Below are 27,435 nucleotides of genomic sequence, written 5' to 3'. Positions count from 1 at the left end.
GTTTTGTGGCAGTCTAACCCAAAGGCTTGGGTCACACGCCTCTTGTTTGTGAAGTGGGTCAATGCGGTTTTTGGTCCTGCTGTGAAGAAGTACCTTGTGGATAATAACCTGCCACTCAAGGCCATGCTGCTCATGGACAATGCTCCTGCCCATCCTCCAGGCCTCGAGGAAGACTTGCTAGAGGACTTTAATTTCATCAAGGTCATGTTCCTTCCGCCTAACACCACCCCACTACTCCAGCCAATGGACCAGCAGGTCATCTCCAATTTTAAAAAAATCTACACAAGGGAGCTTTTCCAGCGATGCTTTGAGATGACAGATCGCTCAAGCCTCACCCTCCATGAATTTTGGAGAGAGCATTTTGACATTGTGAGCTGTCTGCAGATTATCACCATTGCCTGGGCCGGGGTCAGCCAGACAAACCTAAATTCTGCTTGGCGCAACCTTTGGCCAGACTGTGTTGTAAAACCTGCCTCCAGTGCTTCTGCACCTGCACCAGAGTCAACAGTGTTGGAGGAAATTGTTTCCTTGGGGAGGACCATGGGCCTGGAGGTGACTGAGGAGGATGTCTACGAGCTGGTGGAGGAACACAACCGTGACCTAACCACCGAGGAGCTGGTGGAATTGCAGAAGGAGTCGATGGAGGAGCAGATCGCATTTGAGGAGGAGGAGGAAATGAGTGAGGAACAGCTCTCTTCCACGGAACTCAAGGAGGCATGCCAAATGTGGGTAAACCTACAGACTTTTGTACAGCAGCACCACCCAGATAAGGCTCTAGCCCACAGACTTGTGAGCAGTTTTGACACAGACATCATGTCCCCTTTCCGAGGGATGCTTAAAAGGCGCCAGAGGCAGCAGACAATGGAAAGGTTCCTACAAAAACAGCCTAGACATGAAGAAGAACCTGCTTGTGTTAGTGCTGCCCAATTGCCCTCGTCCTCCTCATCTTCCAAACAGTGTTGAAATTGTTTTGCTATTTTCCATGTTTTCCCTGTTGACGTGTTATTTATGTACAGTACAGTTAAAGTGTACTGTACCATGTTACCAACAGTCTGCCATGTTTTAAAAGTTGATGTGTGATGTTTTAAAACATAAAGTTGGATGTTTGAAATATTATGTACAGTATTTATGCCTTTAAAGTGCACTTTATAAAGAGTTTTAAACAGATAAAATACTGTGTTTGACTTTTTTTTCTCACCTCCGGAACGCATTAATTGGTTTTCAATGCATTCCTATGGGAAACCGTGTTTCGGTTTACGAATTTTTCGAAATACGAAACGTCCCGGAGAACGGATTAATTTCGTAAACAGAGGTCCCACTGTATATATATATATATATACAGTATGTGTGTGTATGTGTATATGTGTGTGTGTGTATATATATATATATATATATATACAGTATATATATATATATATATATATATATATATATATATATATATATATATATATATATATATATATATATATATATATATATATATAGATAAAATGATAATTTACAGGTATATTTACACACACATATTTACAGCAAAACAGTACAATTTCTACAGGGAAACCCTAGCTACCATAGCAAACATGGTAGGTTAGGGCGAATTCAAAGGATTTGTGACATTGAAGTCAAGTGCTGAATTGGGCACTATATTAATTAGATAGATTGGGTTAAAATTAACACTTTATTAAACATTTATGCATAGACAGACAATTTAACCAAATTGGATTGCACTATAGAAACCGGTAATCACCATATGTTCCTATATAAAGGTCATTATGAACAATCCATCTAAAAGTTAAAAACAAGAGTAGTGTGCTCAGGTAGGTACCGGTGAAGTGTGTAATTAAATCAGTGAGAGTTGTGTAGTAAGGGAAAAGTCACGTTGCAATCAACAGCAAACATACAGGCTATGCGCTCAAAGGCGTCCTCCTACCTGCGTACTGCTGGGATTTAACCCAGTCAGCCGATTTCTGACTTAGTCCCTATATATACATAAACACAACAATCATACATATACTATGTATCTATGTGGAGTAACACTCTATTGCTCCTTTGCAATAAAGATCTCACGTTAGTATGCAATAAGCCCCAATGAATATTGGGGCTAGGCTAGGTAAGATTGTGGAAATATTTCATGTGCCTAGAGAAAATTTTAGTTAAGTTCAAAGTGCATATCATCACTAGACAAACTGATCCTCTGTATTATCGGCACCATTTACAATTTAAATTTACCGCTATAAGCCTAAGCGTTATAATATTGCGAGACCCAAACACTGATTAAACAGCGAGTATTGCAATTATAGAGCATGAGTTTTCGGACACTGCTCTCACACAACACAGGAGCACCAGAGCACACCCACCGACGCGTTTCGTCACTGTGCGTGACTTCGTCAGGGTATAGGGCCGACCCAGCCTCATGTTCTGTCTTTTAACATCATCGGTTGCCATGGTAACGGCTTGTGTATTGCGGAAGTGTTCCCCGCAATAGCTGTGCGATCATGTGATCAAACTTGGTGTTCCAATATTTCCAAATGTAAGTTTACTCAATGTAATCTGTCCACACCTTAATAGAGGGATATTAAAAGGATATTGCCGAAAGTGTTCCTACTAAGTATAATTTTGTTTACACATGCATATGTCTTATCGTACTCTGACAGCTGATCATACTATTGTCAAAATAACACTCGCTTCCAAAGAGTCTGTTCATATTTTATTTACAGGTCGATCCTCAGTTAAGAGCCAGAATGTTACCCTTTTTCAATATACACTGTTTCGATCAAACTTCTGTGTTTACCTTTACTGTATTTCCTATTTACACAGACATACAGTTTGGAATATGTTAGCAACCCTTTGGAGAACAACTTGCTTATACAGTCATGGCAACTTAACTCTATCTCTGCGTACTGCGTTTATAGGTATGCAATTCATGTATATCGTATGGTAACTAAAATACCTCCGCTATTCAAGTCAGCTCATGTTCTTAGCAACGCTTATAGAGATTTGCCATATCACTAGTCAGTATTACAGAGCGACATTTGATGCAGTGTAATAGTATGATTCATACAGCAAAGAGATAGATACCAGAATGTTATATTGTAATTGCAAAATTAAAACTATCATATATAGATAGCATAGAGATTTATCAGTAGTTGGGATGCAAATTTACTGAGCATCTTTAGCTTTAGTGGATGGATAATACTCATATCTGTAACATATCCAGATTTTAATAGAGTTCATAGCAATGTGTTTGTGGGGTTGAATATAGCTTCCTTTATATCTAATATATATCAACAATAGGCTCATTCCAAAAACTAACATATATCTCATTTAATGCTCTTATGTTTCAAAAAGACCATTCTTAATTGCGTTTGTATTTAAACTATATGTAGTAGGGTATGTAAGATATTGTTGTGTTAATAAATATAGTTATAGTTGTTATTTATCTCCGATGTTATCTAAAATATGGATTTTAACTTAGGATCCTTAAAGAAAGCTCTTGTATGAAATAGCCTCATTCAAACAGTTTGGTGATGCTGATTTTAGTTCGTGTATCCATCTGCATTCTTTCTGAAGCAGAAGTTTGTTGATATCACCCCTTCTGCCTTTTAGCTTAAGTTGTTCAATGGCAAAGAATTGAATCTGGTATTTATCTTGGCTATGAACTGCTTAGCTACTGGTACGTTCCTGTCCCATTTGATATCACCTATATATTCCAGAACTCTTGTTCTTAGCTCTCTTGATGTTTCACCCACGTAAATCAGGGGACACTTGCACATAGCAACATATACTACTCTCTTGGTTCTGCAATTCATGAACTCATTAATAGGGTAGTTTTTCCCTGTTTGTGGGTGAACAAATCTTTTCATAGGAGACATATTCTTACAGGCTTGGCAGCGAACACATTTAAAAAATCCTTTTGTTTCTTGGAGCCATGTTTTCTGGTGATTTTGTACAAAATGGCTTTTGGTCAAGGTGTCTTTAAGGTTAAGTGATCGCCTATTGGTTATCTTAGGTCTCTCTGAAATTACTTCAGTTAGATCAGGGTCCTCTTCTAGAACGTGCCAGTGTTTCTGAAAGATATGTTGGATGCTACTGTGTTTTTCGTCAAAAGTACCAATAATTCTAATTTGCTGGCTGGCATTAGTTATATCAGTATCTCTTTTTTTCTTGTAGTAGGGATGGTCTTTCTAGAGCTTTTGCTCGTTGGTATGCTTTTTTTAAGGCATTTATTAGGGTATCCCCTTTCCTTGAACCTTTTTCTTAGTTCTTGAGCTTCTAATTCGAAGTCCTCTATTGTGCTACAGTTTCTTCTAGCCCTTAGGTATTGGCCAAATGGAATGCCCATCCTTTGGCTTTTGGGGTGATAGCTTTTCCAGTTTAGGAGATTATTAGTAGATGTCTTTTTCCTAAATAATTTGGTGCTTAGTGATCCATCCGATTCTTTGCGAATCTCTAGATCCAAAAAGGAAATGCATTTTTCTTCAATTGTTGAGGTATAGTGCATGCCATGAGTATTGTTATTCAGCCACATCATAAAATCATTGAAATTTTCTTTTGAACCTGTCCATAGTATAAGGACATCATCGATATAACGAATGAATAGATCCATATGTTTCACAAATGGATTAATTTCTTCGTTTAGGATAAATGTATGTTCTATCCAACCTAAGAACAAATTTGCATATGTCGGGGCACAGCATGTGCCCATTGCTGTGCCCTTTTTCTGTACATATACGTTGTTATCAAAAAGAAAGTAATTGTGTTGTAACACAAAATCCAAAAGTTCAATTACAAAATCATCTGCCTTACTGCCTGTGGGATTAGTCATTTTTAAGAAGAATTGTACAGCCTGTTTACCTAGAGAGTGTGAGATGTTTGAATATAGACTCTCCACATCTATACTCGCTAGTAGTGTATTCTCACTTACATAGATATTTTCCAGGCATTTAAGAACTTCTTTAGTGTCTTGAACATATGATGTCAGTGTATGTACATACTCTCTTAGTTTCTTGTCTACAAAGGTGCTGACTTTCTCAGTCAAGCAACCGTTCCCAGACACTATTGGTCTTCCTGGGGGTGACAGAAGGTCTTTATGAACCTTTGGCAGGCTATAGAATGTTGCTACTCTTGGTTTCAAATCACACATATATTGGTATTCAGGTTTAGTAATGATTCTTTCACCATACCCTTTATCTAATATAGATTTTAATTCTTTAGTGAATATCATTGTTGGGTCATTAGATAAAATTTGATAGTTATCTTTGTTTGTTAGAATGTCGAGACACATTTTCTTGTATTGGGGATTTGACATGATAACCAGATTACCGCCCTTATCGGCATTCTTAATTGTTATGTCCTTATTATTAGTTAGTTCAACCAGAGCTTTTCTTTCCTTAAAGCTAAGGTTCTTTTTAGTTTTGCTTTTACAGTTAAGAGCTTCAAGTTCAGTGGTTACCAATGTTACAAATTTGTCTATAGTTGGATATTTGGAGATTGTGGGCATGAAGGTGCTTTTTGGTTTAACAGTACTGCTTTTTTGTGCAGAATCAGTATCATCATTCTCATCTAATAATGTTTTCATTAGAGTAACTATTTCTAGATCCTCTTCCTCCACTCCCATATCCATAAGACATGCTTTATTTGCCTCCTTATGATATTTATGCAAAGCCAGCTTTCTGGCAAAAATATGTGTATCTTTGACCCAATTGAAAGTATCATATTTAGGGGTAGGGATAAAGGAAAGCCCCTTAGATAGTAAACTGTGATGTTCATGTCTCAGAGTAATGCCTGCCAAGTTAATGATTTGTAATTCATCATCTTTCATTTTTGTTTGCTCACTTTTTTGTCTTGGATTGCTGTCTCGTTTTTACAGTTCTTTTTGGTGGGAACAAGTCCTTCTCTAAAAAAAATCCTAGTGATGGATGGTTCATTTGTGGGTATTGTGGCTGTGGTTGTGGTTACTGGTGTTAATTCCTCATCTGACAAATCTGATTCTGCAGAAGAGCTTTCTGCTATAGTATTTTTACCTCTAGTCTCTTGTGTGTATCTCACATTCCTACGTTTATAATTGGCTTTATAGATGTTGCCCTTTTGGTGGTCTGACCAGTCTCTCTGAAGTTTTCTATTTTTTGTCTCACTAAGTTCTTCTTTAAGTTTGTCAATATGGAATTTTAGTTTTTGGTCTAGAGCCTCAAAATCTTTGTGTGAGGTAAATTTATTAGTTTGCACTTTTGCCTCTTCTACTAGCTTCGTAAGCTATTGACTCCTTTCATATTCTAGTGTGAGTTTCATTAAATCAAGTGAGCACTGTGTCAGAATTTCTTGCCACCTTAGGACAACATTTTCATCTGGAATATGAAATGAAGGTGCTAGCTGTATCCTTAAACCCCTAGGAATAAGTTTGTTTTTAACATAATTTTCTAAACTGAAAATCTCCCAAAATGACTTGACTTGCTTTTTCATGATTTTAGCTATACTTTAAAAGCTTCTTCAATATTTGTAGCTTGTGGACATACATTGCCTACATTTAAGGTAAAAAGCCTTTCGGCTTCCTGCTTCCATTTATCAAAATCTATGGTAGAGGATAGATAGCCCGCCATAGCTATCTATTCTTTTACCTTCAAAGACCCAAATTCAAAATGTGAATTAAATCACTATAATAATATGGTAGGTTAGAGCAAATTCAAAGGATTTGTGACATTGAAGTCAAGTGCTGAATTGGGCACTATAACATTCTGGTATCTATCTCTTTGCTGTATGAATCATACTATTACACTGCATCAAATGTCGCTCTGTAATACTGACTAGTGATATGGCAAATCTCTATAAGCGTTGCTAAGAACATGAGCTGACTTGAATAGCGGAGGTATTTTAGTTACCATACGATATACATGAATTGCATACCTATAAATGCAGTACGCAGAGATAGAGTTAAGTTGCCATGACTGTATAAGCAAGTTGTTCTCCAAAGGGTTGCTAACATATTCCAAACTGTATGTCTGTGTAAATAGGAAATACAGTAAAAGTAAACACAGAAGTTTGATCGAAACAGTGTATATTGAAAAAGGGTAAAATTCTGGCTCTTAACTGTGGATCGACCTGTAAATAAAATATGAACAGACTCTTTGGAAGCGAGTGTTATTTTGACAATAGTATGATCAGCTGTCAGAGTACGATAAGACATATGCATGTGTAAACAAAATTATACTTAGTAGGAACACTTTCGGCAATATCCTTTTAATATCCCTCTATTAAGGTGTGGACTGATTACATTGAGTAAACTTACATTTGAAAATATCGGAACACCAAGTTTGATCACATGATCGCACTTCCGCAATACACAAGCCGTTACCATGGCAACCGATGATGTTAAAAGACAGAACATGAGGCTGGGCCGGCCCTATACCCTGACGAAGTCACGCACAGTGACGAAACGCGTCGGTGGGCGTGCTCTGGTGCTCCTGTGTTGTGTGAGAGCAGTCTCCGAAAACTCATGCTCTATAATTGCAATACTCGCTGTTTAAACAGTGTTTGGGTCTCGCAATATTATAATGCTTAGGCTTATAGCAGTAAATTTAAATTGTAAATGGTGCCGATAATACAGAGGATCAGTTTGTCTAGTGATGATATGCACTTTGAACTTAACTAAAATTTTCTCTAGGCACATGAAATATTTCCACAATCTTACCTAGCCTAGCCCCAATATTCATTGGGGCTTATTGCATACTAACGTGAGATCTTTATTGCAAAGGAGCAATAGAGTGTTACTCCACATAGATACATAGTATATGTATGATTGTTGTGTTTATGTATATATAGGGACTAAGTCAGAAATCGGCTGACTGGGTTAAATCCCATCAGTACGCAGGTAGGAGGACGCCTTTGTTTGCTGTTGATTGCAACGTGACTTTTCCCTTACTACACAACTCTCACTGATTTAATTACACACTTCACCGGTACCTACCTGAGCACAATGCCCTTATTTTTAACTCTTGTTTTTAACTTTTAGTTGGATTGTTCATAATGACCTTTATATAGGAACATCTGGTGATTACCGGTTTCTATAGTGCAATCCAATTTGGTTAAATTGTCTGTCTATGCATAAATGTTTAATAAAGTGTTAATTTTAACCCAATCTATCTACCATAACAAACACCAATAACTAAAATATAAGAATCACAGAGCATTTAAAGAAAAACGGTAGAATACTTAGCTTTTAATGTGTGCTTTGTCTCTCTGTCCAAGAACAGCCATCTTCAGCGGCAGGAGAAGAGAGCTAGATAACTAGTCACTGGTTTACCCCTTTATGCCCAATTCACTAGTGTGTGGCCTATTATATTACTAGGCCCAAAGCCTTGTCTAAACTACAAAGGTGGATCTGGGGCAAAAAGGATTTCATGATTGAAAGAGGCCTGGTGTCTTAAACAGTTTTCTTTAAAAGTGGATGTGAATATTCCAGGGATAAACTCTCAGTTATGTCACACCATATACACAAAATATTAAGGAATTTAATATGTCCAGATTTAAAGACCCAAATACACAATTACTCCATGTACTTACAGCCACGATTAGCATAAACTACCTGAAGCATTTTAATTTCAAAGAAAATGTGATTCTGACTTTAGGCACTTAACTGTAATTACTGGAAATCTATATTGCTACAATATCACCTGCACACTTTATAAAAAATGTATAAGACATTGTAAGCATAATCAGAAAATGGACACAACATGCATCAGACTTTGTGGGGGAATAAGAGCGCAGTTGGAGACAGTGTGTGTATAGTGGATCTGGCTAGTATTAGTGTCTGTGCACGGGGGACCTGGTTACTATCAGTGTCTGTGTATAGGGGATCTGGCTAGTATTAGTGTCTGTGCACGGGGGACCTGGTTACTATCAGTGTCTGTGTATAGGGGATCTGGCTAGTATTAGTGTCTGTGCACGGGGGACCTGGTTACTATCAGTGTCTGTGTATAGGGGATCTGGCTAGTATTAGTGTCTGTGCACGGGGGACCTGGTTACTATCAGTGTCTGTGTATAGGGGATCTGGCTAGCATTAGTGTCTGTGTATGGGGGGCCTGGTTACTATCAGTGTCTGTGCATGGTCGCCTGGTTACTATCAGTGTCTGTGCACGGGGGGCCTGGTTACTATCAGTGTCTGTGCATAGGGGATCTGGCTAGTATTAGTGTCTGTGCACGGGGGACCTGGTTACTATCAGTGTCTGTGTATAGGGGATCTGGCTAGTATTAGTGTCTGTGCACGGGGGGCCTGGTTACTATCAGTCTCTGTGTATAGGGGATCTGGTTATTATCAGTGTCTGTGCACGGGGGTCTGGTTACTATCAGTGTCTGTGCATGGGGGGCCTGGTTACTATCAGTGTCTGTGTATGGGGGGCCTGGTTACTATCAGTGTCTGTGCATGGTGGCCTGGTTACTATCAGTGTCTGTGCACGGGGGGCCTGGTTACTATCAGTGTCTGTGCGGGGGGGCCTGGTTACTATCAGTGTCTGTGCACGGGGGGCCTGGTTACTATCAGTGTCTGTGCACGGGGGGCCTGGTTACTATCAGTGTCTGTGCACGGGGGGCCTGGTTACTATCAGTGTCTGTGTATAAGGGATCTGGTTAGTATTAGTGTCTGTGCATGGGGGGCCTGGTTACTATCAGTGTCTGTGTATAGGGGATCTGGCTAGTATTAGTGTCTGTGCACGGGGGGCCTGGTTACTATCAATGTCTGTGTATAGGGGATCTGGTTAGTATTAGTGTCTGTGCATGGGGGGCCTGGTTACTATCCGTGTCTGTGTATAGGGGATCTGGTTAGTATTAGTGTCTGTGCATGGGGGGCCTGGTTACTATCAGTGTCTGTGTATAGGGGATCTGGCTAGTATTAGTGTCTGTGCACGGGGGACCTGGTTACTATCCGTGTCTGTGCATGGGGGGCCTGGTTACTATCAGTGTCTGTGTATAGGGGATCTGGCTAGTATTAGTGTCTGTGCATGGGGGGCCTGGTTACTATCAGTGTCTGTCTCTGGGGGATCTGGCTAGTATTAGTGTCTGTGCACGGGGGACCTGGTTAGTATCAGTGTCTGTGTATAGGGGATCTGGTTAGTATCAGTATCTGTGCATGGGGGACCTGGTTACTATCAGTATCTGTGTATAGGGGATCTGGTTAGTATTAGTGTCTGTGCATGGGGGGCCTGGTTAGTATCAGTGTCTGTGTATAGGGGATCTGGTTAGTATTAGTGTCTGTGCATGGGGGACCTGGTTACTATCAGTGTCTGTGTATAGGGGATCTGGTTAGTATTAGTGTCTGTGCATGGGGGGCCTGGTTACTATCAGTGTCTGTGTATAGGGGATCTGGCTAGTATTAGTGTCTGTGCACGGGGGACCTGATTACTATCCGTGTCTGTGCATGGGGGGCCTGGTTACTATCAGTGTCTGTGTATAGGGGATCTGGACAGTATTAGTGTCTGTGCATGGGGGGCCTGGTTACTATCAGTGTCTGTGTCTAGGGGATCTGGATAGTATTAGTGTCTGTGCATGGGGGGCCTGGTTACTATCAGTGTCTGTGTCTAGGAGATCTGGCTAGTATTAGTGTCTGTGCACGGGGGACCTGGTTAGTATCAGTGTCTGTGTATAGGGGATCTGGTTAGTATCAGTATCTGTGCATGGGGGACCTGGTTACTATCAGTGTCTGTGTATAGGGGATCTGGTCAGTATTGTGTCTGTGTATGGGGGACCTGGTTAGTGTCCGTGTATGGGGGACCTGGTTAGTGTCTGTGTATAGGGGATCTGGTTAGTATCAGTGTCTGTGTATAGGGGATCTGGTTAGTATCAGTGTCTGTGTATAGGGGATCTGGTTAGTATCAGTGTCTGTGCATGGGGGACCTGGTTACTATCAGTGTCTGTGTATAGGGGATCTGGTTAGTTTCAGTGTCTGTGCATGGGGGACCTGGTTACTATCAGTGTCTGTGTCTAGGGGATCTGGCTAGTATTAGTGTCTGTGCACAGGGGACCTGGTTAGTATCAGTGTCTGTGCACAGGGGATCTGGTTAGTATCAGTATATGTGCATGGGGGACCTGGTTACTATCAGTGTCTGTGTATAGGGGATCTGGTCAGTATTGTGTCTGTGCATGGGGGGCCTGGTTACTATCAGTGTCTGTGTATAGGGGATCTGGATAGTATTAGTGTCTGTGCATGGGGGGCCTGGTTACTATCAGTGTCTGTGTCTAGGAGATCTGGCTAGTATTAGTGTCTGTGCACGGGGGACCTGGTTAGTATCAGTGTCTGTGTATAGGGGATCTGGTCAGTATTGTGTCTGTGCATGGGGGGCCTGGTTACTATCCGTGTCTGTGTATAGGGGATCTGGTCAGTATTGTGTCTGTGTATGGGGGACCTGGTTAGTGTCTATGTATGGGGGACCTGGTTAGTGTCTGTGTATAGGGGATCTGGTTAGTATCAGTGTCTGTGCATGGGGGACCTGGTTACTATCAGTGTCTGTGTATAGGGGATCTGGTCAGTATTGTGTCTGTGTATGTGTATGGGGGACCTGGTTAGTGTCTGTGTATAGGGGATCTGGTTAGTATTAGTGTCTGTGTATAGGGGATCTGGTTAGTATCAGTGTCTGTGCATGGGGGACCTGGTTACTATCAGTGTCTGTGTATAGGGGATCTGGTCAGTATTGTGTCTGTGTATGTGTATGGGGGACCTGGTTAGTGTCTGTGTATAGGGGATCTGGTTAGTATTAGTGTCTGTGTATAGGGGATCTGGTTAGTATCAGTGTCTGTGCATGGGGGACCTGGTTACTATCAGTGTCTGTGTATAGGGGATCTGGTCAATATTGTGTCAGTGTATAGGGGACATGGTTAGTGTCTGTGTATGGGGGACATGGTTAGTGTCTGTGTATGGGGGACATGGTTAGTGTCTGTGTATGGGGGACATGGTTAGTGTCTGTGTATGGGGGACATGGTTAGTGTCTGTGTATGGGGGACATGGTTAGTGTCCGTGTATGGGGGACATGGTTAGTGTCTGTGTATAGGGGATCTGGTTAGTATCAGTGTCTGTGTATAGGGGATCTGGTTAGTATCAGTGTCTGTGCATGGGGGACCTGGTTACTATCAGTGTCTGTGTATAGGGGATCTGGTCAGTATTGTGTCTGTGTATGGGGGACCTGGTTAGTGTCTGTGTATAGGGGATCTGGTTAGTATCAGTGTCTGTGTATAGGGGATCTGGTCAGTATTGTGTCTGTGTATGGGGGACCTGGTTAGTGTCTGTGTATGGGGGACCTGGTTAGTGTCTGTGTATAGGGGATCTGGTTAGTATCAGTGTCTGTGTATAGGGGATCTGGTTAGTATCAGTGTCTGTGCATGGGGGACCTGGTTACTATCAGTGTCTGTGTATAGGGGATCTGGTCAGTATTGTGTCTGTGTATGGGGGACCTGGTTAGTGTCTGTGTATAGGGGACCTGGTTAGTATCAGTGTCTGTGCATGGGGGACCTGGTTACTATCAGTGTCTGTGTATAGGGGATCTGGTCAATATTGTGTCTGTGTATGGGGGACATGGTTAGTGTCTGTGTATGGGGGACATGGTTAGTGTCTGTGTATGGGGGACCTGGTTAGTATCAGTGTCTGTGTATAGGGGATCTGGTTAGTATCAGTGTCTGTGTATAGGGGATCTGGTTAGTATCAGTGTCTGTGCATGGGGGACCTGGTTACTATCAGTGTCTGTGTATAGGGGATCTGGTCAGTATTGTGTCTGTGTATGGGGGACATGGTTAGTGTCTGTGTATAGGGGATCTGGTTAGTATCAGTGTCTGTGTATAGGGGATCTGGTTAGTATCAGTGTCTGTGTATAGGGGATCTGGTTAGTATCAGTGTCTGTGTATAGGAGATCTGGTTAGTATCAGTATCTGTGTATGGGGGACCTGGTTAGTGTCAGTGTATAGGGTATCTGGTTAGTATCAGTGTCTGTGTTTGGGGGGCCTGGCTAGTATCAGTTTCTGTGTATAGGGGATCTGGTTAGTATCAGTGTCTCTGTATAGTGGATCTAGCTAGTATCAGTGTCTGTGTATAGGGGGCCTAGCTAGTGTCTGTGTATGTGGGATCTGGTTAGGAGACATGTCTGCATATAGGGGATTAGTCAGGATATGGTTAAGTATATGGGATCTTGTTAGTATCAGTGTTTGTGTATAGGATCTGGCTAGTTTCAGTGTCTGTGTATGGGGGGGGCCTGGCTAGTATCAGTGTCTGTGTATAGGGGATCTAGTTAGTATCAGTGTCTGTGTATAGGGGATCTGGTTACTATCAGTGTCTGTGTATAGAGGACCTGGTTAGTATCAGGTTTCGATCAGGGTATGTTTATGGGGATCTGGTTTGGATCAGGGTGTGTTTATGGGGGATCTGGTTTAGATCAGTATGTGTTTATGGGGAATCTGGTTTGGATCAGGGTGTGTTTATGGAGGATCTGGTTTGGTTCAGGGTGTATTTATGGGTGATCTAGTTTGGATCAGGGTATATTTATGGGGGGATCTTGTTTGGATCAGGATGTGTTTATGGGGATCTGATTTGGATCAGGATGTGTTTATGGGGGGATCTGTTTTAGATAAGTGTGTGTTTATGGGGAATCTGGTTTGGATCAGGGTGTGTTTATGGGGGATCAGGTTTGAATCAAGGTGTATTTATAGGGGATCTTGTTTGGATCAGAGTGTGTTTATGGGGGATCAGGTTTGGATCAGGATGTGTTTATGGGGGATCTGGTTGGAATCAGGGTGTGTTTATGGGGGATCTGGTTTGGATCAGGGTGCATTTATGGGGGACCTGGTTTGGATCAGTATGTGTTTATGGGGCATCAGGTTTGGATCAGGATGTGTTTATGGGGGATCTGGTTGGAATCAGGGTGTGTTTATGGAGGATCTGGTTTGGTTCAGGGTGTATTTATGGGTGATCTAGTTTGGATCAGGGTATATTTATGGGGGGATCTTGTTTGGATCAGGATGTGTTTATGGGGATCTGATTTGGATCAGGGTATATTTATGGGGGGGGATCTTGTTTGGATCAGGATGTGTTTATGGGGATCTGATTTGGATCAGGGTGTGTTTATGGGGGATCTGCTTTGGATTAGGATGTGTTTATGGAGCATCAGGTTTGAATCAAGGTGTATTTATAGGGGATCTTGTTTGGATCAGAGTGTGTTTATGGGGGATCAGGTTTGGATCAGCATGTGTTTATGGGGGATCTGGTTTGGATCAGGGTGCATTTATGGGGGACCTGGTTTGGATCAGTATGTGTTTATGGGGCATCAGGTTTGGATCAGGATGTGTTTATGGGGGATCTGGTTGGAATCAGGGTGTGTTTATGGGGGATCTGGTTTGGATCAGAGTGTGTTTATGGGGGATCAGGTTTGGATCAGGATGTGTTTATGGGGGATATGGTTGGAATCAGGGTGTGTTTATGGGGGATCTGATTTGGATCAGGGTGCATTTATGGGGGACCTGGTTTGGATCAGTATGTGTTTATGGGGGATCATGATGTGTTTATGCGGCATCAGGTTTGGATCAGGATGTGTTTATGGGGGATCAGGTTTGGATCAAGGCGTGTCTAAGGTGGTGTTAGACGTATTGTGTAGCTGGTGATTTCTGATATTTGTATGAGTTAGGAGACCCTTTTTCTTTTCTGTGTCAGCAAGGTCAAGCTGTGTTGCATTTTATTAGGTCATCTTTTATTGTGTTATAGATGTGATTAATAAGATAAATACCAACAAATGTCATCTCATTATATCACATTCACTTTCCATTTCCAGTGGAGGGCAATTTAACACAAATCTATAATGTTATTTATACTGTACTACAAAGTATATTATGAAGAAATCTGTATTCTTATTTTTACCAGGTTATCATTTTATAAACTTCTAGCACTAATGCTGTTTGGCCGATAAGGACATCTCACATGTCTATTGGTGCACTGCATGACCCTTCACAGCTAGAGTTAATTTGTTCCTTACACCTCAGGTTGTTTTGCTTCATGAGCTAATTGACATTGGTATTTACCAGTTTATCTGTAATACCACAGTGCCTCACAGTCGGTCATTGCAGTGACCTCACTGAAGTCTCCTTGCCCAAGGTCACTGCAGCAGTTCCAGCCACAGCTGCCAGTCTTATCTGCCTGTGGCTCCAGACTTTTATTTGTCAGGAAACTGAGTTTAATAAACATCTGAGCAATATTGTTTGCTTCACTTAACCCTTCATTGCCTAAACACACAGCATTCAGCAGGTATAGAAACATATTATATACACATATATGGTAGGACGGCTGCAATGTGTCACCCTTGTATACGTCCAGTGGGCTTGAGCAGATTCTTAATAAAAACTATGGAGTTTAAGAAATATGCCTTATACTGAGCCAGGTGGATATACTTTCTGGCATGGCGAAAAATCACTTTTATTTTTGAGCACTATGTTACAAATCACATCCAAAACCCTGCTTACTGAGATAAACAGTTCCCAAGATAAAATATGCCTTTCTAAAAAGGGACCTTGCAGTGCTCATGGGATTTCTTAGATGATCTCACCAGAGTGGAGAGTGAATCAGGCCCTAAACACACACACACTAGAGGCACTAAGGGCCTGCTTATCTTAAGGTCTCTGGGCTTTCTAGATTCTCAAAAAAACCTCCCAAGTACTTTCAAGCATCAAGTGGAATTCTTCAAAGACAGTTTTTACCTTGAGAACAGTGTATTTCACAAAGGGGAGTTCCCTGCCTTTATGTATGTGAAGGAGATGCATACTGTTACTGTAGGACTCGCAAACATTCATATTTAAAAATTGTATAAAAGGAATAAATTAAATTTTTAAATAAAGATTCCTCACCTCTCCACACTTCAATCCATCCTAAATGCCTCTGCCAGGCTAATCCACCTTCCCCGTCGCTCTGTATCTGCTGCACCTCTCTGTGAGTCCCTTCACTGGTTCCCAATGTACAGCAGAATTAAATTCAAAATTCTCACCCTGACCTACAAAGCCATTAACAAACACTCCCCACTACCTATCCTCACTCATCAACAAATATACTCCAGCCCGTCGTCTAAGATCCAACAATGCTCCTTGCATTTTTTACCATCACCTCCTGCCATGCTAGACTGCAGGACTTCTCTCTTTTGGCATCAACCCACTGGAACTCACTTCCTCGTGCTGTCAGACTTTACCCTAATCTGCCATCTTTTAAACGCTCCCTTAAGACATTTTTGTTCAGGGAAGCCTAACACCCAACTCAGTAATAAATTAATCCCACCTACTTAATAATTGCCCTCATCTAATTCTGTACTAACATCATTCTCACCCTTGCAGGTCTCACCTCCTGTTTCTTACCCTCCTACCCTTCTAGACTGTAAGTTCCCATAGAAATAGGGCCCTCAATTCCTCCTGTATTTGTCAAATTTTGTCTTGTCTCTTACACTATCACTAGACCTTAAAGGTACATTTTACATGGAGAGCTGTATCTTGCTATAGGACACACCTTACATTTCTGTATGCAATGCAGATACAGCAGCAAAAAAAGAAATGTACTCTGCTCAAGGTAAATATAAATAAAACATAGCTTTTATTTGGCACTCAAACGATGCCACTTTAAAAATTCACAAAGCAAGGAAAAGAGAAGCAATACACGAAGGTGTCCCACGCTATACAACTGGCTTACGCGTTTCGGCTTAACACCATAATCATAGCCTGCTGTTGTAGTGCTCCTACAAATATTTATACTCAGTAAAACAATGCTATTGGATAAAAAGTAGGCGCGTGGACACCTCCCACATCTATGTTAACAGCTATTTAGACTGATTCAGACAGAGTGTGATCAATGAAAACTTGAATGTTTATACACATTATATCCTAAAGTCTAGGTAATCTATAACAAGTTAGTGTGAACACACTGTGGATGTTAACATCTTTGAAGATATATTATTTATATTACCTAAGTGTACTGATGGGAACTTTTCTACCAAGGACTCAAAATGAAAAAATAACAATAAAACAATAGGTGTAGCTTACATGCTACAATGAAAATATTCAAAAATATTTGAATTAACAAAGTACAACACCTGTATAGGGGAGATATACCGTCCTATAAAGAGGCGGCCCCTATAGAAAAAAGGGGGGGACAGTCCATCACATGATATACTAAATGTTTATATCAAGACACAGTATTTATTATTCATTTATTCATTGTTAGTTGTAAACTTATTGAGTTGACATTGGTCAATTAAGTGCCCTATACACTATATATACATTTGAAAACACCAGACGTGTATAGGCACAAAATGACTCTTAAGTTGGAATAACACAATAAAGTGTATAGATGTTGTGTAAAAAAGTAATTAAATAGAAATAGGGATAATGATAATATAAGTTGTAATTGATAATTCCCCGTCAGGTACTAGGTTACTACAAATTAGGCAATAGAAATATAGTCTCCCTAATTGGGGACAATAATACTCATATATAATATAATATAGTATAAACCAATAAGACCTGGGGAGGGTGCTCACTGTTCAAATGAATGTAGAAAAAATGGAGACAAGCGAACAGAAAATAGAGCACTCACAAAAAAGGCTGTGCAGTGTAGGTGTATAACATTAAAACTTAACATTTATTATGCAAAAAAAGAGATAAAAAACTATTTAAGTAGTAATTAATACTTAGATTAAAAGACATATAAGTGATGGATGGCTGTCTATCCACAGTAGCCCCAAAAAGTATAGCAATAAGGCTCAGAATTGAGTAAGAGGGATTTTAGGCAGAGACACACCAAAAAATGGTTCACGGATTGCACAATATCTATCTGAAAAAGAGTATTGACCTCAAACGTATTATACTATCTAGTGCAATACTGGACCGGTGTAAGTCTGTCCAAAGTGATCCCTAATAATAAAATTAGTATTAAAGCCTTTGAGAAAGCCAAGCCAGGCGAAATGCGCATCAGGCGCTCTATCGGCTGTCTATCCACCAAATGTTATTAGGCTGGTCACACTTTATGAGGCAATGTGCAAACTTTATTTGGGTGAATTTTAGGGTCCACATTACCTTATTATTAACCTATCTGAGATTCCTTTGCTATTAGTTTAATTGCGAGCATACCCTTCTACTAATTGGGTTTGTGTATTGTATAGTACACTTTTGTTGTGTGGACCTACGCTACTTACACTTCCCCTGTCTACCATTAATACTAATTTTATTATTAGGGATCACTTTGGACAGATTCACACCGGTCCAGTATTGCACTAGATAGTATAATACGTTTGAGGTCAATCCTCTTTTTCAGATATTGTGCAATCCATGAACCATTTTTTGGTGTGTCTCTGCCTAAAATCCCTCTTACTCAATTCTGAGCCTTATTGCTATACTTTTTGGGGCTACTGTGGATAGACAGCCATCCATCACTTATATGTATTTTAATCTAAGTATTAATTACTACTTAAATAGTAGTTTTTTACCTCTTTTTTTGCATAATAAATGTTGTTTTAATGTTATACACCTACACTGCACAGCCACTCATGCCATTCCTTTTTTGTGAGTGCTCTATTTTCTGTTCGCTTGTCTCCATTTTTTCTATGTTGTGTAAAAAAGGAAAGAAAGAAAAATCATTCATAATTCAGTCTATATCCTTATAAAGTAATATATGAGGGATAGCTATACTTAATGTATGTGATCCCTAAATGATGTTATGATGAAGATTGATCACCATGGTGCCAGAGCACCCCCACACATTCTGGGTGATTCTACTCACAGAAATGTATCAAATCATTGTGGGAGTTGAGACCCTCAGGCACCCTGGTCCTCAATTTAAACATCCAAAAGGCCTCTCTCTTTGCCAACAGCCTCTCTATGTCCCCTCCTCTTCTTGGTTTCAATACTCTCTCAATTGCACACCACTTCAATGTGTCCAATTTACCACTGTGTCTTTCCGCAAAGTGGCGTACAAGGGGAGTAGACAATCTACCTTGTCCAATGGTGGAAAGATGTTCCCTTGTTCTAGTTTTTATATCCCTGGACGTAAGTCCTATGTATTGAACACTGCATTGTGCACATTTGATCATATATATGACCTGGGTAGTCATGCAATTCATGCAAGATTGTATATTAAAAGTTTCCCCCGTTGCATATGATGCAAAGGTTTTTGTTTTATCAATATGTTCACAAGGCTTACATTTTTTGTGTCCACACCCATACATCCCTATGCTAGTAAGCCAAGAACTGGTTAGGGATTTCTTTTTCTGTTTTAATTGAGTGGGTGAAAGTATGGAACCTAACATAGAATTCTTTCTAGCACTGCATCTAATTCCTTCTTGAATGATGCCTTTTAGGCAATCATCCGCAGCTAGAATGGGAAAATGTTTTCTCACTATGGATGCTCTCTGGGGAAACTGGGCACTATAACTCGTGACAAAATTAATTCCTTTAAAGTCATTCCTACCCTTTGCACGTCCCTGTAAAAGGGATTCTCTTGGTTTGGCATCCACCTGTTTCCTGGCCTTGATAACTGTTTGTTGTGAGTATCCTCTCTCTTTAAGTCTTCTGGTAAGGTCCACTGCTTGTTTAGTATATTCATCCTTGTCTGTACAATTCTGTTTGAGACGGATAAATTGACCTTTGGCCACTGCCGCCGCTGTGTGTTTGGGATGGCAACTCCTACCATGTAGTAGAGAGTTGTCTGAGATCGGTTTCCTGTATGTCTTAGTAGCTTTCCTGCCTGATAGTGTACCTGTCAAAGTAAGATCCAAATAATTGATAGAATTTGATTGAGTCTCAAAGGTAAACTTTAGACCAATCAAATTATTATTCAAGATATCAACAAACTTTGGAATATCCGTACTGGGGCCATTCCATATAAACAGGAGATCATCTATGAATCGTCCATATGTTATTATATGTTCTTTATAGGGGTTTCTATCTCCAAAGATGTGGAAGAACTCCCACCAACCTAAAAATAGGTTGGCATAGGATGGTGCGAATTTCGCCCCCATTGCCATTCTACATCTATGGAGATAGCAAATTCCCTGAAATTCAAAAAAATCGTGTTAGTAAAAATGTTTAAACTCTCACAACAAACTCCTGAAACTCTGGCAAAAATTCTGTAAAATTGGACAAGAAAAAGGATATGGCTTTTTGGCCTTCTTCATGATGAATAAAGGAGTTAAGTGAGGATACATCCACTGTAATCCATGAAAAAGAGTCTCTCCACTTCAGAATATCACAGATTTTGAGAATGTGCTTGGTATCTCTAATGTATAATGGCAGCTTGGTGACCAAAGGCTGGAGTAGAGAATCCAGCCATTGGGATAGGTGCTCAGATAGAGATCCTATCCAACTGACTATCTGCCTTTGATGTCTGATATCGATTTATGTATCTTAGGAAGGTGATGGAACAGGGGCATCTTAGGGTTTTGAACATTTAAATACTCTGCAGTGTTAACATCTAGAAACCCCTGTTCCACACCATCATCCAAGATATGCCACAGTTCTTCCCTAAAGCTGTTAGTGGGGTCTCTAGATAATACCATATAACTATTCTTATCATTAAGCTGCCTCAGTGCTTCATCTACATAATTGGTTTTATCCTGGAAGACTACTATCTCTCCCTTGTCCGCATCCTTGATAACAATATCCACATTATCCTGTAGTTCCTTAAGAGCATTCCTTTCTGATCTAGTCAAATTACTAGCTTTATTAGCTGTTTGGGATTTCAATTATAAAATGTCTTGTTCTACCATAAAATGTTTTTATAATAGATCCCCTGCTCTGTATGGGGTAGAACCTGGACTTAGATTTCAGGGATGGTCCTGTTTAATATGACCTGAGTGTGATTGGGCCTCAATTTGTACACTTTGCAATGTAATCACATCACAAGATTCCTGGAACGTATGTCTTTCTCCCGCTTCCACAAATGTCTTTAAGACAACATTCTCTATTGATTGTCCATTGTGCATACAAATTTGTGTCACAAAAATGTTTTTTTTAAAGTTATGTTTCTAATCAAACGATTAACATCAATAATCGTTTGAAAAATCTACTGTGGGCGCAAAAGACAGACCATATCCCAGAATCCTGTATTGTTCCTGTGTTAATTCCACTTTTGAGAGGTTAACAACGTTCCCTATTTGTATTAGTTGGTATCTTTCCTGTGACCTCTGAGTTTGTAAGGGGGACCCTCTTCATCCGGGTCCATGGGAAAAACCTGCTCTATAGTGGTTAATTCAGCATCTAAAAGCACCGGAGTGACAGATGGAATGTATTTAGACCCTTGTAGTATATCAGTGTTATCTGATCTTACTTTTGGTCTCACTACTAATGCTGTGTCTGCTTAGGGAGTAATGTTGATATATTGCAGATACACATACATTAAAGGGACAGTAACGTTGTCTAATAAGTTACATAATTCTGCACTCTGCCTGGGGGTGCCATTCAACTAAGTGTAGAGCGCTCCTGCGCTAAATAAAGCAGCCGACAGCTTTACCTAGTGCAGCAGCACGCTACAGGTAGTTTAATGGAAAGATTGAGCGAGATTAGACTGCGCACCTGTGACGCGGTTGTTAAAAAAAATAAATTGCTGCACTGAAGAGGATGGCAGCACTTACAAGTTTAGTACATTTTACAGGGCCGGATATACAGCCCAGGTGCATGTAGGCACCAAGACTTCCTGCTCCCGCCCACTCCCCATCTTTTTGCCGGTAACCTTAACTAAGATGGCCGCCGGCAGGGAAATAACATCACTGCACATAGGTGGTAGCCATATTTGTTAAGGCCGCTGAAACATTGCACATGCGCAGGGGAGGTCTGATACTGCACATGCGCAATACTCACAGAGCCCTTAACAAAGAGATAGGGTCGTTGGCTGCAGGGAGGGGACCAGTGTTTATAATAGGCAGAGACATGCGCCCCTCTTTGGAGGGCACCTGTAATCACATGCCTACTTTTGCCTTATTATAAATCCGGTACTCACAGTTTAGAAGCCTAATTGTGTATTATGAATATTTTTTCAAACTAAAGGCTATCCTCATGTATCTTACATAATTCTGTACATAGTGCAGAATTGTTTCTTTAAAATACAGTGCTCAATAAAATAAACAGTTTAAAAAAGTGTATTGAAAACGCAAAGCAAAATATCATAGCTAAAGTAACCATTAAAACACGTATGAAAAATATGCAGCAAAATACAAATTATTATTGCACAGTAAAATTCTTATTAGAAGCAAGCAGGAAATACAAATCAATGTACACAGTGAAGGTTGTATTTAATGCTCTGTAATTTAAAAGTACAAACTTCAAAGTTTATGTAGTTTTCAGTTGTGAAATGAGTCTTGCAGTCTTGGCGAGTGGGCTGAATAGGGACATTCCTTGGGCACGTATAAAGTTTTCTCACAGGTATTATGGCATCGTTTCACTGTTTTATCTCACCAAATTGTCAAAATACACAATATGCCGATATGCACTGATAGAAAAATATATGTTTAAAACTAGAAGACATTGCAAGTTAAAGTATGCTGAGAACACCATTGTAGGATTTATACAGGTTTTCAATTCACTTCCATTATCAAAATGTGCACAGTATTTTTATCTGCACACTTTCTGAGGCACCAACATTTACTGAGCATGTGCAAGAGTCCACACTATATATGTATATGCATTTTGTGATTGGCTGATGGCTGTCCCATGATACAGGGGGGGAATGAAAATTGAACTAACTTTGAAATTTATTAGAAAAATGTTAGTCATTTTAAATTCACACTAAGTGATTTTTGATTGTCTTTTACCATACATTTGTTGATTATGCAAGTCTGCTGTGTTTAATGGTTCTTTAAAAAAAATAAGTTATTAGTGCCGTTCTGTCACATCCCCTCTTTCCCATTCCAGATAGGTTCATTTCTTCTATGGGAGGCAGTTTGCCACTCGCCAGGACTTTCAGGTTTAGATCCATGCTCTAGAGAATTTAGTGGATGTTGCCCATATGAAGGTTGGTTTGATATTATTTCTGGTGAAAAGTGAGGAACAATACAGATACTCACCTGCAAAATAAAAATCACACACTCTAATAGTCCTATAAATATGAAGTCAAACAAACAATATATAAACTTGTCTAAATCACAAACAAATACAACAGTTACACAAAACATGGTGCACAAAATGATATATTGTGAGAAACGTATAAATGAAGTCCCAGATAAAGTTGCTTGCATACATACAGTACATACAGTTTTAATCAAAATTATTCAACCCCTCTGGGATATACCGTATTTCCTGGACAAGCTGGTTTAAACCAAGTGGTGTCCAAACTCTGTTGGGGAGTTTTTTTTTTTGTTTTTGTTTTTTTTTCTATGATGGTTCTTATTTTGTATTACTTCCCCAAATATGTTATTTGTTTACTTATACCCGTCTTGCTTTCTGTACCCCAATTGGACCAGAAATATGAAAATAAATATTAAAAAAAATTATTCAACCCCCATTGAAAATCAGGTTTATTGTCGAAATTTACAGTCTTTCAGCTTTAAATGAATAAATTAAACAAAAGCAATTAAAATAGCTCAACACAATGAATGCTTCAAGTGGTTTCCCAAAATTAAAGGGACAGTCTAGGCCAAAATAAACTTTCATGATTCAGATAGAGCATGTCATTTTAAACAATTTTCCAATTTACTTTTAGTTGAAAGCTTAACCTAGGAGGTTCATATGCTAATTTCTTAGACCTTGATGGCCACCTCTTTTCAGAATGCATTTTAACAGTTTTTCACCACTAGAGGGTGTTAGTTCATGTGTTTCATATAGATAACACTGTGCTCGTGCACGTGAAGTTATCCGGGAGCAGGCACTGATTGGCTAAACTGCAAGTCTGTCAAAAGAACTGAAATAAAGGGGCAGTTTGCAGAGGCTTAGATACAAGATAATCACAGAGGTTAAACGTATATTAATATAACTGTGTTGGTTAGTCAAAACTGGGGAATGGGTAATAAGGGATTATCTATCTTTTTAAAACAATAAAAATTCTGGTGTAGACTGTCCCTTTAAACTGAAAATGCATATTTTAATGAATTCTGCAGTCTCAAAGTTATTCAACTCCTTCATGGCAGGCATCTTTAGTACTTAGTAGAGCACCCTTTTGCTGTTATGACCTGATGCAAACGAGTCATAGCCAGACACAGGCTTCTGGCAGCATTTCTAAGGAATCTTAGCCCATTCCTCATCAGCAATGGCCCCCAGTTCAGTAATATTCTTGGGTTTGCGTGCTGCAACTGAATTCTTCAAATCCCACCAGAGATTTTCTATGGGGTTCTAATCAGGTGACTAGGATGACCATTGTATAATCTTCCAGGACTTCTGCAACCAATCCTTGGTGGAATTTGAGGTGTGCTTGGGATCATTATCCTGTTGGAAGGTCCAATGAAGCTCAAGCCTCAGCTTCCTCGCAGACGGCATGACGTTTTCTCCTAGGATTTCCTGATACAATGAATCCATCTTGCCTTCCACATGTTGCAGGTTTCCAGTGCCAGAGAATGTAAAGCAGCCCCCGAGCATCACCGAGCCACCACCATGCTTAACTGTAGGCAGAGTGTTCTTTTCAGTGTATGCTTCATTCTTCTTCCTCCAGACAAACCGCTGATCCATTTGTTTCATCGCTCCACAGAACAGAATCCCAAAACATCTGTGGCTTATTTATATGATTTTGAGCATATTAGGACTGACTTTTCTTGTGCTTTTGGGTCAATAGTGGTGCACGTCTTGGAGTTCTGGCATTGAAACCTTCTGCGTTTTAGTACGCGCCTTACAGTGCAAACTGAAACCTCAGTGCCTGTTGCCACCAAGTCTTTTCTTAACCTTCCTTCTCTGAAATTTGGTTGCAGCCGTTGATAGCTTACTTTTTCCGCCCTGACCAGGTAGTGTAACCACTATTCCTTTAACTTTGAACTTGCGAACTATGCTTCCAACGGTGTCTCTAGGAACATTCAGTGCCTTTGCTATCTTTTTGTATCCCGTTTCCTGTTTGTGAAGGGCGATAATCTCTTCTCTTAACTTTTTGGCCCATCCTTTTGACTTAGCCATATTTCTAATATGCAGTCAAACGTAACACTCAGCAAACCCCTCGTCTGTTCAGGTATTTCATGTAATAATAAATTTGAGACTGCAGAATTCATCAAAAGTTGCATTTTCAGTTGAAATAATAAACTGGATTTGCAATGGGGATTGAATAATTTTGATTACAACTGTATACACATACATAGCGATGGTTAGCGATTTTTTTATTAGCAATAAAGTGTTTTTCAATTAAGGTATGTATACATAATGCTATTGCACACTTAATAGACTACAGCAGTGGTTCTCAACCAAAGTGACCTCAAGGCCCGGTAAATTTTAGCTGGACATGTCCAGGGCCCTATATATATATATTAATTATGCAGCAGGGGCGGGCTGATCAGCCAGGCAAATAGAATCTGGGCCAAGGGACTAACAAGTAGGGGGCCCCACAAATGGCATCTCCATGGCTCCTGGTGCATTTCTTAAGCTGGAGTTTTCAGTTGCCATATCAGTAACTAAGCAGTTAAGTGGGTTTAGTGGGGGCCCTGGAGTGTGGGGGGTCCTGCTGGGGGTCTGTCGCTGTGAGGGCCATGGAGTGCGAGGTCTGGCCCTGGAGGTTCGGGGCTTTTTCTCTGGCCCTTATTGTTGGGGGTCCTGGCTCTGGAGGTTGATGTGCCTGTTGGGGTTAGGGCAGGGAGGCTACCATGTTCATTTGCATACATTTGAATACATTTGGGTCAGTGTGAGACAGTTTTCCTGGGGCCTTGATTGGTCTCAGTCTGCCCCTGGTTTGCAGCAGGGTAAGAGTGTGCAGTGGGGGCATGACAGGTCAGGGCCCACCAGCAGGGCTATCACGGCCCGGTACTGGGCCACGGCCCGGCTGTTGAGAAACCAGGGACTACAGTGTATAGTGTAAGCACTTTGAAAACAATTGTGTGATTCACTTTTTTGCTATAGTCACTTTATTGCAGTGGTCTGGAACAGTGCTCCCTCTAAGGCCAGATTTTGTGAGCGGCTCAGCAGTGAAACAGTTAATAAGGAAACCATTCCCTTCTGCGTGCATTGTGTAGTTTTTGCTAATTGCAGGGTGTGATTCACTAATTAACACTTTCACTGCTGGGCTGTTCACAATGTCTGGCCTTAGAGGGAACACTGATCTGGAACTGAACCTGCAATATCTCTGAGGTACGCCTGTATATATCTGTTCATGGAGGTTAAGGCGGTCTTAGCTAGGAATTGCCGATAAGTGAGTTGTGCTAAGTGGTCCCAGGCCCTGGTATTTATGGAAATGATGGAGTGTGAGATATTTTCGTACAGTAATCAGATTGCTCTTCATTTTATGACTTGGGATTTTTGGAGGCAATGTAGAGGTTTGGGACTTGGCCGATTGCTTGCGGGTCTCCTGCTTGAATTGCTCAATAAAGTCTGAGGGCTGTGAATAAGTTCATTTTTCCCTTTGTCCTTATTCCCCTTTTCTCCCCCCCCCCTCCTTCTTTTCACTTTTGAGAATAAAGCTTTGGTAGTCACTTGAGGGAAAACCTCTATTTTACTTTTATTTTCTCCTGCACTCTCGTTATACCACTTTGGCTTTGATATTTTGATGCTTTAAATCTTGAACGGTCTATTTTTATGTACGTTTGTTACTTCACAGTGCCTTATTGCTGGTATAAGCCAAGAATTACCTTCTACTTTATATTGTTAGATGTTGTCTATGTTTTTGTGAGATTTCTCTACATGCCAGCGAATCTTTGATCAACAGGCCCTAAGTATTTCCGCTTTGTGTGTTTGTGTGTATATATATATATATAATAATAAAAAAGCCTTTGTGTTTATAGAGTGATAAGATAAGAATGTCTACTCTCCCTTCAAGCTCAGTCAAGGTTATGGGTTTTGGTTTCTATGAGCAAAATCAGCTATTTCAGATACAAAAAGAATCCTAAAAGAACAGTTTCCCATGACTTTCATATTCTACAGCTGGTATAACAAGCCAATAGAAAACACATTAGGAGAAACCAATTTTGCAGTACACTGTCAGTTTAATAATATTGAAACAATACCTGCACTGCACCTGATAGAAAAAAGTAAAAATAAAGGTGAAATCACCAAACAGTAGTAGATGCAACCCAATAAAGCTATGAGAAAATGGTACCAGCCTTTAAAGGGACATGGAACCCAACATTTTGCTTTCATGATTCAGATAGAGCATACATTATTAAATCAACTTTCCAATGTACTTCTATTATCAAATTTACATCATTTTCTTGGTATCTTTTGTTAAAGAAGCAGCAATGCACTACTGGGAGCTAGCTAAACACATCAGGTGAGTAAATGACAAAAGGCATATATGTGCAGCCACCAATAAGCAGCTAGCTCACATTAGTGCAACAC

The 27,435-nt window shown here is 40.2% G+C and overlaps 1 protein-coding gene across 2 annotated transcripts in view; it reads left to right on the top strand.

Annotated features, from left to right (window-relative positions):
* EPN3 (epsin 3) overlaps positions 1-27,435 on the top strand; it is an 85,376-nt gene that overhangs the window by 22,380 nt on the left and 35,561 nt on the right. The window lies entirely within an intron of this gene.

This window comes from Bombina bombina, chromosome 1, assembly GCF_027579735.1.
Source record: "Bombina bombina isolate aBomBom1 chromosome 1, aBomBom1.pri, whole genome shotgun sequence".
NCBI lineage: Eukaryota > Metazoa > Chordata > Amphibia > Anura > Bombinatoridae > Bombina > Bombina bombina.
This window is presented reverse-complemented; position numbering and strand designations above follow the sequence as displayed.